The sequence below is a fragment of the Emydura macquarii genome, unplaced genomic scaffold (genome assembly GCF_026122565.2).
Source record: "Emydura macquarii macquarii isolate MOO-44397 ecotype Brisbane River unplaced genomic scaffold, CSIRO-AGI_Emac_v2 contig_1263, whole genome shotgun sequence".
Lineage (NCBI taxonomy): Eukaryota > Metazoa > Chordata > Testudines > Chelidae > Emydura > Emydura macquarii.
The window spans coordinates 4,427,915-4,445,191 of NW_027131400.1; the positions used below are offsets into that span (position 1 = coordinate 4,427,915).

Here is a 17,277-nt window from a genome sequence, read left to right on the forward strand (position 1 = left end):
TAGAAAGAGTCAGAATGTTAGCTCCAGTCCTGGTCAAATTCCAGTTCATGCAACTACATTCCTCCTACCTAAATTTCCCCAGTGGTTTCAGACGACCAGATAAAGGCAGTTTATTCCAGTGGTCAGAGCAGGTGTCAGCCTAGTGGTCAGCACAGGCATTTGGAACCAAGGACTAGAATCAGAGCTGGAGTCAGCTGTCTGGAGACAAAGCCAAGGGTCAAACCGGAGGGCAGAAACTGGATACCAGAGCTGACGGTCAAGATGGGGTCATCAGTCAGAAGCCAGAGTCCTGGATTAAGCCGGAGGGCAGGAACTGGAGCGAGCAGGGTAGCAGGCAAGAAGGGGTTCAAGGCAGCAGTAGGACAGAAGAAAGACAGGGTGCAAAGCAGGAGCTGGCAAAGTGGTGGGCTTGAGCACTGAGCAGATTGTGAACTCCTGCTGCTTCTGGTTTAAGAGCTGGCCTGCTGGCCCCTCCAGACAACCAGGTGGTATGGCTAATCAGCCAGCCTGCTACAGGCCAGCTGTACTAATGAGGCTGCCTGGAGATCAGCTCTGCGGCAGGCCTGATTTCTGAGAAGCAGTTTCAATTAGAGTCACTCTTTGCTGGTAAATGACTCCTGTGTTCCACAACAGACAGGACTACATTTCAGTGGTGATTAAAGTTATTTGTGTGTTTGGAAAAAGGCTTTGGAATCCTTTAGCATGAAAGGTACTACATAAAATCATAAAATGTAAGACTACTAGTACTAATAAAATATTAAAATTCTCATGCTTTGTAATATGGCAAATGTGATCTGGCTTTCTACTTGGTAATTCATACAGGGTTTGTTCATTTTCATAGCTTCCACTAAGTTTAGTGGAGAATTTCTGTGTGAAAAAATAAGAAAATATGTATACAATATCTAATTGTATACATTAAAAATACTGTTATTTCCACTGTGAAAGCAATCCATCAGTGAACATAAGAACATCCATACTGGGTCAGAACAATGGTCCATCTAGCCCAGTATCCTCTCTTCTGATAGTAGCCAATGCCTGATGCTTCAGAGGGAATGAACAGAAAAGGCAATCATCAAGTGATCCATCCCCTGTCATTTACTCCCTGCTTCTGGCAAAGAGAGGCTAGTGACACTCAGAGCATGCAATTGCATTCCTGACCATCTTGGCTAATAGCCATTGATGGACCTATCCACCATTAACTTATCTAGTACTTTTTTGAACCCTGTTATAGTGTTGGCCTTCCCAACATCCCCTAGCAATGAGTTCCACAGGTTGAATGAGCATTATATGAAGAAGTACTTCCTTTTGTTTGTTTTAAACTTGCTGCCTCTTAATTTCATTGGGTGATCCCTGGTGTTTGGGTTACGTGAAGGAGCAAATTACACATCCTTATTCACTATCTCCACACCAGTCAAGATTTTATAGACCTCTATCATATCCCCCTTTAGTCATCTCTTTTCTAAGCTGAAAAGTCCCAGTCTTTTAAATCTCTCCTCACACAGAAACTGTTCCATACCCCAAATCAGTTTTTGTTGCCTTTCTCTGTACCTTTTCAATTCTAATACATCTCTTTTGAGATGGGGTGATGAGAACTGAACTCAGTATTGAAGGTGAAGGCAGTCCATGGATTTATATAGAGACATTATGATCTTTTCTGTCTTATTATCTATCCCTTTCCTAATGGCACCTAATGTTCTGTTATCTTTTTTGATGGCTGCTGCACATTGAGCAGATGTTTTCAGAGAACTGTGCACAATAACTTCAAGATCTTTTTCTTGAGTGGTAACAGCTAATTTAGACCCCATCATTTTGTATGTATAATTAGGATTATGTTTCCAATGTGAATTACTTTGCATTGATCAATATTGAATTTCATCTGTCATTTTGTTGCCCAGTTTTGTGAGATCCCTTTGTAACTCTTCAGAGTTTGCTTTGGACTAAACTATCTTGAGTAATTTTGTATCATCAGCAAATTGTAACCCCCTCACTGTTTACCGCTTGTTCCAAATCATTTATGAATATGCTGAACAACACTGGTCCCAGTACAAACCACTAAGAGGCACCCCTATTTACCTCTTTCCATTCTGAAAACTGACCATTTATTTCCACACTTTGTTTTCTGTCTTTTAACCAGTTACTGATCCATGAGAGGACATTCTCTCTTATCCCATGACTGCTTACTTTAGTTAAGAGCCTTTAGCAAGGGACCTTATCAAAGGCTTTCTGAAGGGCAAAGTACACTATATCTACTGGATCAGCCTTGTCCACATGTTTTTTGATTCCCCCTCAAAGAATTTTAATAGATTGGTGAGGCATGAGTTCCTTTTACAAAAGCTGTGTTGACTCTTCCCCAACAAAGCATATTCATCTATGTGTCTGATAATTCTGTTCTTTAGTTTTAACCAATTTACCTGGTACTGAAGTTAGGCTTACCTGTCTCTAATGCCTGGATCATCTATGGAGCCTTTTTTAAAAACTGATGTCATGTTAGCTATTCTCCAGTCATCTGGCAAAGAAGCTGATTCAAATGATAGGTTATATAGTTGGTAGTTCTGCAATTTCATATTTGAGTTCCTTCAGAACTCTTGGGTGAATTATTACTATTTAATTTATCAAATTGTTCCAAAACCTCCTCTACTGACACCTCAATCTGGGACAGTTCCTCAGATTTGTCACCTAAAAAGAATGGGTCAGGTGTGGGAATCTCCCTCACATCTTCTGCAGTACAGACTGAATCAAAGAATTAATTTAATTTCTCCGCAATGGCTTTTTCACTGAGTACTCTTTTAGCACCTCGATCATCCAGTGGGTTAGCGGGCATCTTGCTTCTAATGTACTTAATTTTTTTTTGCTGTTATTTTTTAAGTCTTTGGCTAATTGCTCTTCAAATTCTTTTTTGGCCTGCCCAATTTTACACTTGACTTGCCAGAGTTTATTGCTCCTTTCTGTTTTCCTCAGTAGGATATAACTTCCAATTTTTAAAGGATGCTTTTTTGCCTCTAATCACTTTTTACCTTGTTGTTTAATCATGGTGGCACTTTTTTGATCCTCTTTCTATGGTTTTTAATTTGGCATATACATTTAGTATGAGCCTGTATTATGGTGTTTTTCCATACAGCTTGCAGGCATTTCACTTTTGGGACTATAGCTTTTCATTTCCATTTAACTAGCTTCCTCATTTTTCTGTAGTTCCCTTTTCTAAAGTTAAATGCTACTGTGGTGGGCTTCTTTGGTGTTTTCCCCTACACAAGGATGCTAAATTTAATTACATTATGGTCACTATTACTGAGCAGTTCAGTTATATTCACCTCTTGGTCAAAATCCTGTGCTCCACTTAGGACTAAATCAAGAATTTCCTTTCCCCTTGTGGGTTTCAGTACTGCATTGAAGAAGCAGTCATTAATGTTGTCTAGAATCTTTATTTCTGCATCACATCCTGAGGTGACTCGTACCCAGTCAATATGGGGATAGCTGAAATCCCGCATTATTACTGAATTTCCTGTTGTTGTAGCCTCTCTAATCTCCCAGAGCATTTCTCAATCACCATCACCATCCTGGTCAGGTGGTCAGTACTCTATCCTGACTGTTCTATTTTTACTCTCCAAGCATGGAATTTCTATCCATAGAGATCCTGTGGTACAGTTTGATTCATTTAAGATTTTTACTATACTTGACTCTATGTTCTCTTTTCACATATAGTGCTATTCCTCCAGCATCACGACCTACGCAGTCATTCCTATGCAGTTTCTACCCTGGTATTACCATGTGCCACTAATTATCTTCATTCCACCAAGTTTCTGTGATGACTATTATATCAATATCCTCATGTAATACCAGGCTTTCAAGTTCACCAGTCTTAGTATTTAGACTTCTAGTTTCTGAATAGGAGCCCTTATAAAATGTGTCGCTTTTTAGCTGTCTGCCATTATGTGACATAATTGAATAGGACTTTTTTTCATTTGACTGTTTCTCGTCAGTTCCTACCTGTACTTAATCATCATCCATCATCTCTTCCTTCTTAGGATATAGAGAATCCCCATTAATAGATTCTCCCCTAAGGGATATTTCTGTCCAAGCCATGTGCTCCTCTGCACCTGTCAGCCCTTAGTTTAAAAGTTTCTCTACAACGTTTTAAATTTCACATACCAGCAATCTGATTCTGCTTTGGTTTACGTGGAGACCATCCTTCCTGCATTGGCTCCTCCTTTTCCAAAAGAATTCCCAGTTCCTATAAATCTTAACCCGTCTTCCCTATACCATCATGTTATCCATGTATTGATATCATGCAGTTCCGCCTATCTAATTGTCCCTATGTGTGGAACTGGAAGAATTTCAAAGAATGCTACCATGGAGGTCCTGCATTTCAATCTCTTATGTAGCAGCCTAAATTTGGCCTCCAGGAGCTCTCTCCTACCTTCCCCTATGTCATTGGTACCTACGTGTACCATGACCACTGGCTCCTCCCCAGCACTACGCATACATCTGTCTAGATGTCTCAAGAAAGTTGCAACTTTCGCACCCAGCTGGCAATCCACAATGCGGTTCTCCTGGTCATCATAAATCCAGATGTCTATATTTCTAATGATCAAATCCCCCATTGCTATTATCTCTCTCTTCCTAGCGACTGGGGTTCCCTCCCCCAAACAGATATCCTCAGTGTGAGATGATTCTATGACATCATCTGGAGGGAGGTCCCCACGAGAGGATTGTTTCCCTTCACTCCACTTTGATGTTCTCCTTCCTTGAGACTTTTATCCTCCACAGAGGCTGTCAGACTATGGGTGGGACCACTCTACTGTGTGTACATATAGAGATAACAGATCTCTATATAGTAGATACTGTATGTAATGCGTGACTGTGTACTTACATAAAACACCAGTGCTGGGATTGCTTTCACAATGGAAATAACAGTATTGTTTTACTACTGCTAAAGTAAACTAATTCCACAGCAGAAAAATAGTCTATTCAAGTTGGTCAAAAGGGTTACCAGTCAAATAATTCTTGTTAGGTATTTGCCAGTCCTAAACAATGGAATTGTGACTTTCAACTTACTGATTAAATTTCTAGTAGTAGGGCTATCCTTACATTACAACAGCTCAGCAGAGGAAAATGTTCAAGGGGGACATATTCAGTTTTTCTTTTCAGAGTGAATTTCAAAACGTCTAAGCAAAAGTAGAATTTGTGGAGCGGTCTCTAGAGGTGTATTTGGTGTCTTATGAGCTGAAGGAGGATTGATGAAAAAGTGGTAAGGCTAACTGAAAGTACAGGAGATCTGCTGCACCAAGGTAAGATCCGATAGAGTATGTCCATGTTATATGTGAGTCCCAAGGGTTAAAATGGGGCTAGTTAAAAGGGGTTAAAATGTTTCTAGTTTAGTGTACTGATTGCCATGCTGTATTGAAAAATCCTTGTGCAAGCTGACTGAGTTCCTCACTGCTGTGACATTAGAATTGCTGTGGTTGATTGTGCTCTTTGATTTTAATTGTCACATAGAATATGAGTCTTCCAAGTTAGCTCAGGATCTTTAAGCCATCATGATCACTATGTGACTATCCCAGGTAGTGGTAGGATGGAATCATATAGCTGGCCACACATTTTTTGTTTGGGTTGGGACTGGAGGCTAGACATTTGGCGATTAAATATTTAATTGACCAGCCATTTTCTCCTGATCTTTGAGGATGAGGCAAAACTCTTCTAGATGAAGGACTTGTTTTGATGGTCCACCCGTGGCAGTTAATGAAACCATAGGCTTTTCAGAGGACTCTAAGGGAAAATGTTGTTCCCCCAGGAGACCATTCAACTGAGCTTTTGATATTCTTGTCCTCCACCATCAATGAGGTTATCCCAAGGAATCTTCTTTGCCAATTTCATCCTCATAGATCAACCCAATCCTTGGAAGACTGAGCAGCCAATGTGATGGAAGATAACCAGGGAGACGGTGGCAGGAAATGTCTATTGAATCTGACTGGTTGCAGCATCAACATTTTAAAAAACATTTTGCTGTCAATATGCAGAAGGCAAAGAAAAAAGGTTCTCTCTGTCTACACATCTCTGAGACCCCCTCCACACCAAATGTATGCATGTGTGTGTGTACAGCATAAAAGGGCTGGATAGATATTGGAGTAAAACAGATGGGAGTACAATGGCAAAAGAATTAAAAAATTATATGAAGATTGAAGAAATAAAAGACTGGAGAGAAGAAAAAAATAAAAGAAAAGATGTACAAATGTAAGGTTAGTTTTTTAAACAAATGGAACCCATCCTTATATCTAATATCTCATACTAGATCCACCATTTGACCTTTTCAGTTTATTTGGAAGTAGGCCTTTTTCATAAATCTGTCTTTGGGACCCTGGCATGGAAAGAGTTAGTGGCAAAGTTGGGACTGAACCTCAGGCATTGCTCATTTCCATTTCCCCCCGCTAAATCACACTGTATTTTTCTTCTCCTTTCTCTATTCCAAAGACAGATATGGGAATTATTCTGAAAGAAACATCACAGTGGTCTCCTGTTAAAAAAAAAAAAAAAGCATTTACTAGAAACAGCTACACAATGGAATCTGAGATACTGTACTATTCCCCGATTACCTTCAAATCCAAAATAATTAGATACCACCATGAGGCAATGGTTGGTAAATGGTGACCATTCAGTGGCAACCACTATATTTGCTAATTGTCCGTTCTATTTTCATAACTCTTAAAAACTTACAATAAAATGAGTGCAGACATTATTAACCTATAAGATGTGAGAGCCGTGTGCTGTGTCCTTTTGATTTGAGCTAATCTATCTGTCCTAAAAGATTCCAGGAAGGTGATAAGACTCTTGGAGAACCAAAGGACCTTAAAGTACCAAGCTATGACTCAGCACTTGAAAACACAACTCACAATAGAAAAAGAAAAAGAACACATGGTGCAGTATCATCTGAATACAGCATATAAAATAATTATTCTTTGCAGAACTTGGCTTCACTAGAGTATGTTTTATCCCACTAGGCAATACCAGACACAAGATACGCCAACAGATCTCACTATTGGAAGCAATATATTCAGAAGGGTTAAGACAAAGCCACCGGAGCAGCTCAACAACACAAATCAAAGAATAGTGCTATTTGAATCAGTTACATCAGCTCCAGTCCTTTGCCTGGCATGTGTCCCTGTCTACATTTCCAGGGGATTGCAAAACAGATTTCACTCACAACTAGTCTGAATTAGTACAAGGCTGAATACGAGGGATAAATACTCCTGTATTTAATACATTCATTGGCAGATACAAGGAGAAAGAGTGTTTATTCACAGATGGTGCAGAAACAATAGGGTTTCTGTTTTCACATGCTTTGTGAAAATATCAAATAAAAAATCCAAACCTACCAACCAACCAACCAAAAACACTCTCAAGACTGTGCATCTTACTGTTCCAATTTTATGCTGTCCTTTACATAAGCTTCCCCCTCAGTTTTACGTCAACACTCAAGCCCCTGCATGTTTTCAAATGCTGGATTAACTGCAGTTATATTTTGTGCCAAAGGACAGGTGAACCTCAAAAGTTTTGGCATTTGGGTTTGGATAAGCATCCAAAAGTTTGGGTTCAAAAATATGTGCAAATTATTTGCATCGTCTGTATCTGCAAGGGAACATTTCTCATCTCAGGAGAGTTCTAGACAGCCTACAACATTTTGCTCCCAATGAAAATATCCTGAGAACATATTCACACTTCTTGCTTGCTGAGCCGAGGTCTCAGACTCAGGCAGATATGAGAGATGTACTTTTTTTTTTGTTGGGAGGGGGGGGAGATATTTTCTAATTAATTATCTTTGCTATCTCAATTCAAAAGCACCATGGCCTAAAAATTCCACATTTAATTTATTGTGTTGCCCTCTATGAGGAGTAAGGGAATTCCCTATTCTGAGAACATCAGCGGAGTTACTTTTGGAGATACTTGATGCGAGTCTATGAGTTTTCTAAGCCTTCAAGCCTACAGTTGTGTAGACTTATTAAAGCCTCACAGAGTTAGAGGGCTCCAGGAAACCTGAAGAACAGCTGTCAGTAGGGCTTATAAAGCATGGATAAAATCTAATGAGGACTTTATACCATATTAGCACTTCAGAAAAGTAGAGATAAATGAATTCCATCTATTAAAATATGTGCAACACTGTCACATTTATTAAAAAACACCTTAGTAATTTCACAGGAAAATGAGTTAAGGTTGTAAATATGTATCAATGGCTTGAGGGAGAAAAACCTTAATGACAGTCCAATTTTGTTAATTATTTGTATTGCTGTGGTCGCTAGGGGCAGCAAGCAAGACTGGGGCTCTGTTGTGTGAGGCCCTGTATAAACACACAGTAGGAGACAATCCCCATCTGGAAAACCTTACAATCTAAGTAGACGGGACAGATGTGGGTTAGGAAGGGAAACAGACACACATATAGGTGAATTGACTTGCCCAGGATCACACAGCTGGTTAATGGCAGAACCAGGAATAAAACCCAGTTCTTCGACTCCCTGTCCAGTAGATCACTCTACCTCCCTGACTCTCTCAAAAATATTGCAGTGTGCTTAACAATTCCAAGTTAAGATTAAACTTTAAAAGACCTCAGACATCTGTGGGTATGGGTATATAGAGCAAGGTAGCCTCCAAAATATAACCTGCTCCCATATCTCTATCCTTCCTCCATGAAAATGGTACACCTGCATACTGTACATCTTCAAAATTCACAACACAAGCTACCTTCATCTCCCAAGCATATGGCTGAAGGTGGTGGAAATATTTAATGGTCTGTAGCTACCCTGACTGGACTGTGGTAACCTTACTCACACGGGATACACCATGAGCAAGCCCACTGAAGTCAATGGGAATGCTTGTGGAGTAAGGTATTACCTAATGGACTAGATTGTCACTGGCACATCCTTGGATTACTCAGTGTGCAGAGGAATACGAGGGTGTAAAATCCTTTTGCTCCCCTTCCCACATTGTGAATCAGCTTGCCATTCCCCACTGTGAGCAAATAGGTGAGGAGGTGATGGGAAGAGGCAGAGGTGGGAGAAGCCCTGGATCCACTCACCCCCTTGCTGGCCATGCACATAAAGGGAAGTGGACTGCTCCTTGAAAAGAGGTGAAATAACTTACTCTGCCCTCAGAACAAGTGGGGAGCAGAGCAGAGCTGAACATCTACACTGCACAGCCCGAGCCCCAAGAGCCCAAGTCAGCTGACCTGGGATAGTCGCAGCCAAGCTGCAGGCCTTTTATTGCAACGTAGACATACCCTCTGAGTCACACTCCCGGGAACAGAGTAGCTACACATGGCCCTTTGCTCAGGGCAGACTGTAGGTTACAGTCTAATCCACTATGAATAAATTATCAATGTATGGCTCATTGTGAATATGGATCGCACTGATGAAAGGCTTGAGATATATTTAGGCTTGGGCTACCTTAACTCTGCAGGTGCAAGGTTGTCCTATGAGTTTGAGTGCTAGACAGGCAATAATTCAGGGGTAGAATGCTGACTGTTGTGCGCTAAACCTTCATTGTCATACTTGTAAAGGTGGGGTTTCTTTAAAGGGTTTTCAGTTTCTTGGCATCCTAACTTTTGGGTTTTTCAAACTCTGAAGTTAGAAGTTTAACTTAACGATAAGTATTTACAGTCTTAACTCCAGCTAATGATGTTTTTTTATTCATAATGGCCATTTGAATTGCCTTGGGAGCTCTTCCATATCTGTGCTTTCAAAGCTCAGCTTTTGTGCTGTCCTCACTGCAGAAATGGTGTTTTCTCCATTCATTTAGAGAATGCTGTGCAAAAAGTAGCCTCAGGAAAATAGGGGCAGCTAGCCTGGTATGTAGCAAATAGCAGTTCACAAATTTGATGCAATAAGATCCCATTAAACCTTTTAAGAGCTACAAGCCGCGCATCTATTTGCATCCACTTCCTGAAAATACAGCCTGATGTTCTTCAAACTGAGAGGCTAAAAATAAATTTGATGCTACTCTATGCTAATGGACAAGTATTTCCTATCATATGCGTGGACTGCAATGTAAAATACCATTTTAAATAGAGCACTTACTGGCAGGCCAATTGCTGCTATACGTTATGTCAGCAGTTCAGTGTTTTTGGTTCTACCTATAGAAATATCACTGGTGGAGGCGGGTGGAGGTGAAGTTCCTTTATTCAAAGCCTCTCAGCTTTGAATAACAAGGCGCACACTACGAGGCAATGCTCAGGAGGCCTCGGCTCCTCTGCATTAGCAAGTGGAGCTTGATGGCCACATGAGGGAGTGCATGTTGAGATCCCCCTCGAGGCGTATGGGAAGTCAAAGCATTCTCCTGAGTGCCGGTGAGCTCCGGAAGGCATTATCTCATAATCCTGCTGGCTGATCCCATTGGGTGGCATATCACCCCCAACGAAGAGCTATGCCCAAAAGCCACCCCAGAGCTCTGTTTTATTTCAGTATATGTGACAATTTAATTTCCAGTACAATATTGTAGGGAATTTGAGGATTGGGCCTAACTATGTCTACCCACAAAGTGTGCTTATGCTATACCTGCTTGGCCATCTGTCTTTAAGTAGTTCCTCAGCTGAGCACTTCAAGCTGTGCTGTGTGCATTTGGAATGTTTCTGGTTTTATTAATGAATTTAATTTCAGAAAACTCCTTGATTTTAGCACAGTCACTATGCGCTACAGACATTTCATGTGTAAATAAAAGGGAGGCTATGTGGTAGGCCCCGGGCTGGATTTCAGTGATAAGTGATGATGTTTACTCATCTAACACTTTTCAAGAGAGCAAGAAAAACTAGGAAGGAGAATTGAGGAATGAGGCAAAAAAAGAGAACACAGTGAAATTTACAGCATAAGCCGGGGTTCTTCCAAGGATCTCAAGTGAAAGTTGCACAGTAATGATTCTTCAGTCCAGCCTATTGAGTTCAATAGCCCTGGAGGCCACAGAATTATAGCGTGTAGGTGGATTCTGAAGAATTATTTTGCTTGGTATGATATCCTAATCAAACCTCAGGGAATAAGCTTTTCACAGCAAGAGTTAGGAAAGAATTTCTCTTCCTTCATGCATAGTATTTCAGTTTTCCAGGAATTTGGGTATGTGTGGATGGGCCTGTGTGTGTATATATATGTGTGTCACATTTCTCTCTTAAACATCACACAATAACTGTTGAAAGCAGAATATTGTCGTTATGACTTAATAGACTAGTGATAAATATGTAATTTTCTGTTTTTATTGGAGCCACATCTTTCCCCCCCCCCCTTTTTTTCCTCTCTTTTCCTTTCTTTTGTTTGGATGGAGACATTGCAGACTTGCACACAAAAGTTGAGGATGACTCTTTGTCTCTCGGACTATTTGATGAAGGATGAATTGTTCAGGGGGTGATGCCATTGGTCTTTGGAGGAATTTGGGCTTACTAAGATAGCTACTCTGACCATTTGATCCCCAAGCAATAACTCAATTAATGGCTGCTAATGAACTAAAATGATCACAGGTTTAGTAAAGATATAGAAACTTTCATTTCTAGGTCACTGGTTCAATACTAGCTGATGTCATTAGGGACTGTTGAGCTAGTCATTATTACCTAGTATCTGAACAGTCTCTGTGGAATGAGTGTTAGTAAGCAGGTGTCTATATTAAAATTGAAGTAGTTGTTGGTTCAGAAGAGACCAAGTACTGAACAGATATGGACACTAAATTAACCTCATAACTCTAAAGGTTATCTTTCCAGAATAGGATTGGGGCATATTAGCGAAGTGCAATTGTGTGAGAACGCCCAAGAATAAAAAAGGAAGAGCTGACTCTTCCTCTCCATCCCTCTCCTCACCTTAGTATAGATGATTTCCAGAGCTGCTGATTTAAAGAGAAAGATCCAGTTGACAGCCCATGTTGACTGAGTTGGATTTTCAAGAGGGCATTAACAAAGTTAATTTAGAGTGGGTTTGTGTTTAAAAGCAAACACATGTAAAAGAGGCAACTGTGTTGTTTGAAAAGAAAATGAGCTCATGCCAGAAAAATAAGGAACAGTTAGACATTGAAAAATAATGCTAATGTTCTAGCTTATTATGAATAACCATTTCTTAAACACAAAAACCTGCATCTTATTCCAGGAAGTTCACTTTGATTACGTTATTAATTTGGTGGGATGAAAGAACATGGTATATCCTCCTACTCCCTCCCCTTGATTCAGAAGATGTTAAATATTTAACAAGCTCAGGAGTATTTTCAAAGTACATTGTATTTTCTGATCTTTAAGAGTTTTGCAGTCAAAGAATGTCCGGAAAGTGCAATGAAATAAATTTAGGGTATATCTACACAGCAAAGAAAAACCTGTGGTTGGCCCATGCCGGCTGACTCGGGCTCACGGGGCTGTTTCATTGCTGTGTAACTTCTGGGCTCAGACTGGAGCCTGAGCGCTAGGACCCTTAGTCCTGATGAGATAGATCAAAATTTACTACAGGGTAAAATTTTGCGTTTTCCTTTGTCACCGTCCTCTAGATTTTCCAAGTAGATTATGACAAATTCTCCGCTTTTTGAAATATTGTTTTATTGTTGTATTTGACATCCTCAGTTTCTTGCTCTAATCTCATTAGTATAACTTCTCTGGCCAACTATTATGGGTTTCTTTTCTTTTTAAAGTAAACATAAAGCATAATGATTTCCGGAAAGATCCTCGAAATCCCGGAAAACATAAAAAGCAGAACTAAAAAGGACTACAATAATGAAGGTTCATAAATCTCAGTTATTTAAAAAGTTCCAATAGCTCATGGATAAAAAAACAAAACAAAAACACAGTTTCAATCTGGTTGTCATGTCAGAGCTGCTGCTAATAATAATGATACTCATTTTATACAGTTGCTGAAATAACACTTTTAAATGATAACTCCTCCTGCCACACTCCCAATACTGTTTGCTCCCATAACATTCTGGTTTCATTTCATTTGCATCTTGGACTACTGTAGACTCCATGCAATATAGAATTGATGCCAAATATTATGCTACCTTGCTTTTATATAGTAATTGCCATTCCACTGAATCCCAAAGTGCCTTACAATTTTATGCAGAGGAATCACTTTAGCCACTGGTGAAATTGAGCCACGTGTGTGATAATGTGGTTCTATGACAACAATACAGAACTGATTTTAGCAAACAGAGTGAAGATAGCTCTTAGCTGGGTAGTATACAGAGAGATGCCTTAGGAATGTAGGTAGGCAGAATGTATTTGACCACACTGTAATAGACAGGACAGTGAAACTATTGCAAAAACCCGATGTGTTACTTAGAATCCAAAAGCGGTAAGGATCATAAGTCTATATCTCAACCTGGGACATAGCTCAAGGGAAGGAAGAGTGCCACCTTCTGACTCAATATCACAGTTGGTTGGAAATTTTCCAACAAAACATTTTTTTTTAATATCGGAAATGCCTATTTGTTGAAATCAAAAGTGTTCATGAGAATGAGTTGGTTTTGACAAATCTCCCAATACAAAAAATTTGTTTCACAAAGTTTTGAAATTATCAAAATGGGATCTTGTGTCATTTTTGAAACAAAAAGTTTAGTTTTTCAATTTCAAGAGACTTTTTGTTTAAAAGTTTAAGATAATTTATACTTTTAAAAGTTTTGTTTAAGGTCCAAATTTAAACAAAATATTTCAAAATATTGAAAACTAAATGTTTCGAATGACCATCATATCTGATTTTTTTTTTTTTTTGATTACTGGTTCATGAAAATGTTTAAGATTTCAACTTTTTGACCTGTTTTGGGAAAGGATATTTTTTTTTAATCTCAAAAACTCTTGTAGGATGGGAACACCTTATCCCACCCAGCTCTAGTCACCATCACTTCTTGGAATTATCTGAGTTTTCCTTAGATGTTGATCTTGCTTGCCTTTGGGATAGCAAGACATGATGACTCAAACTGGTAAATCATCTTCACATTCAACATATTAAATAGTCTAAATAAATGATAGAGCAGTGTACTGGATATATAAACATGAATTGTGACTTCTGATTAAATAATCAATTTATATTTATATTGTTTTTAGTCCCTTATTTTTCAAAAGTGAAAATATTTAAAAAGAGCAGGCAAAAGTTTTCCTTCAGTGGTAGTTCATGGAGTCAAGATTAAATAATAAAATACATAAAATATGAATGCTAGAAATTGATTGATAAAATAAAATGCTGAAAAAGTTGTTTTAAAAGCATCTGTCACTGATGCCTGCCTTTTCCTACAGTTGTTTACAAATGACTTACCAAATCCCACCCCCAAAAATGATGATCTTTGAATTAGATCAAAAAAGAAAAACAGATGACTCTTTGCAAATGTGTATAAAAGTGTATAAAAATACTAGAATTTACTGCTTAATATTATAAGACTGAGAGCTCCATGATTCTGCAAGCTTAGCTAAGACTTTGCAGGTACAGATTACTGTAAGCTCCTAAGAGTAAACGGATGGAACTAGCATGCATTGCCTTATTGAGGAAAAAAATGATGATGAGATTCAAAGGATTTTCCACTCATCTGTTTTTAGTTCTGTCTGAGCTGATGTAAAGTTAAAAACTTGAATACAATGATCAGCACTTTTAGTTTTATTTTTTGTTTCTCTTCTGAATCACCAACGTACCTAGTTGCTAAAATAACTGACAAGTTATTAACAAGTTATTAACATCATTAACAAGGGTAAAGAGGTATCATACCTCTCCCCTTGAGCCCGCAGAAGACCTGCTGCATAAATGTTGCATATGTGGAGTTCTGCAGGCTGGAACTGAAATTTGGAGGTCAGCATAGTCGGGGTGGGGAGTCTGAAGACAAAGAATCTTTATGGACTCATCCTGCACAAATGACAAGGGGTATCAAACTCCACATAGGTCACCTCTTACAGTTTCCTCAATTGTTTGTTTTCCTCTCACAAGTTTTCCCACAGAAGAAAAGGACTTGAAATGTAGGGCTAGATTCACAAAGAAACTCTGGCGTGATGATGCTGAGTGCCCAATTTTTAGGCATCTACAAAATCTCTGGGATTCACAAAGCCTGAGTTTGACACCTAGGTTCCCTATACAATGAATGGGCAGAGATAGGGTGCCTCAGAATGGGATTTGCAAAAGCCAGCACACTAGGCAGCTCTTTGCCTAAACTAGCCAAGGAGAGGTTGCAAGTTGAGGAGCGTGTGCTAAACCCTGCCCCTCTCTCAGAGATAGGAACCACCTCTGCTTCAGATTCTCAGCAGCAAAAACCCTCTTGGAGTTAGGCAGCTACATTGCTTCTGAACATTTTTTTCCTAATGCAGATGTGTGGGCGCGCCTTCATAACTTTTAGTTCAGTGGTTAAGGTCTCATCTGGGATGTGGGAAACTGCTTCAAGTCCCTCCTCTGCCTGAGGAGAAACAGGGATTTGAACAGGCATCTGCCCCCTCTCAGGTGACTGCCCTAATCAGTGGCTCAGTCTCTCCTGTTGAAGCTGTTCCAATGTGAATAAATAATTAAAATTTTCACTGGAGCAGGGGGATTGGATCCAGGGTCTCCCAGCTGAGTGCTCTAATCACCAGGTTACAGAGTTATTCTCAAGCTTGTTTTCCATTTCTCTCTCTCTCTGATCCAATGATTCATTCATTATTTATCCACAGCTAAACAGGAGAAAGTGAGGGAACCCCACCTCAGAATATCCCATAGATCTCTGGTTAGGACACTCACCACAGTAGCAGATCCCAGTTCAAATCTCTTCTCCCCCTCAAGTGGTTGGAGTACTTGGACTGGTGATCTCCTATATCTCAGATGAATATCCTAATCATCTGGATAAAAGATATAAGGGAGGTCCTTTCCCACCCCTCCTCCCTGCCCTTTTGTGTCTATAAACTTGCCTATAAACTTGTGAGCTCACCTACTGGATTGGGCCCTGCAGGCAAGTTTGGCAGAGGAACACCTATCTTTCCCTGGTTTGTGCATTGTTCTGGGACTTAGGCACCTGGATGCTTGGCATAGACTGCAGTGTGCATACTCAGAAGCAAAAACATACGTGCGTAGGCAAAAATGTAGATGCTTTTAAATCCTTCCACCCATCTGAATTCCAGTGTCGCCCCTTGTGCCCTTTTGCAGCAGTTTGACTTCTCTCTCCCCTCTATCCACCAGCCATAAAGCACTGTTCCCTTCATTCAGTGATCCAGACAAATTCCTCTCCCACTTAAAAGTGTGGTGCAGTCATTCTCCAAGATAATTGCTAACACTTCTGAAATTGCTTCAGCAATCACAGGAGACTCACAACAGCAGTCTTCTTGGGACCCACAGACCAACTATGTCTCCCCACAACTTGTTTTATCCAGAGTGTATGCATATTTTGTGTGGAAGACAACATAGGATACTGTGCATTCTGAGGCATCATTATCATGGATCTCCAGAGAATGGTCTTCTGCCTTTTGGGAGAGGACCACATGGTATCTCCTAGAAAATTTCTGCCACTGTGTAGAAGGGCATGAAACATTCTCCCAAAAACTTTTGTTGAGACTGGGGTGAAAAGCTGCCAAATCAACTCAAAGACCTCAGTTCTCTTGTTAAAAATATAATAATATTGCATTATTCTACTTTCTCTCTTTCTTTCACAATGCTTCTCCATGTCTTGGTAATATGTCCAACTATTTGTTGCTTGTTTGATCATGACTAAACCTACTGTGGTTGTAAAGGACTGTGGCCCAGATTTTTAAAGGTATTTAGGTATCACAACGCCCAAGTGATTTAGGAAACTAAATCTCATTTTCTGAAGGGATTCAGGCATTTAGGAGCCTAAATCCCATTGACGGGCTGCAAAGTGCCAAATCCCTTCAGAAAATGAAACTTAGGCATTGTGACAGTGAGTGCAGTAATGCCTATAAGCCTTTAAAAATATGATCCTGGGTTTCATATATCTCTGTGTAAAGTACTATTATCACTGTGACTAAATATCATGTAATGATAAATAAATATAATAATAAAGAATTATAGATATCAACCAAAACACTGTAATGTGGTTAATTAAGATGCAGTGTTTTGGACCAATACTGTATTGAATATGAGCTGCCAGGATGAGTAGGAAGAAACTCCACAAGAAATGTATGGGGCAAGGAGGAAAGGCTGTAGTGTGGAGGGTCTTCTAACAGTTTATATGAGGTTAAAAAAAATACCAACAACCCGAACTTTCCATTTGAACCTACTTATTAATTGTGGTTCACTCATATCTATTTGCAAACTTATTTGTTATTTTAATGGTCTCATTCGTTAAGATATAATTAGAGCTAACTTGGTTCCATTTCCTCAGATACAG

At 39.6% G+C, this 17,277-nt stretch overlaps 1 long non-coding RNA gene across 1 annotated transcript in view; it reads right to left on the reverse strand.

Annotated features, from left to right (window-relative positions):
- Positions 1–6,311: 6,311 nt before the first annotated feature.
- Positions 6,312–17,277, reverse strand: part of LOC137154616 (uncharacterized) — a 65,099-nt gene continuing 54,133 nt past the window's right edge. Inside the window, exon 3 of the long non-coding RNA XR_010920249.1 lies at positions 6,312–6,508. This is a non-coding gene — a long non-coding RNA (uncharacterized lncRNA). The remainder of the gene's footprint in view (positions 6,509–17,277) is intronic.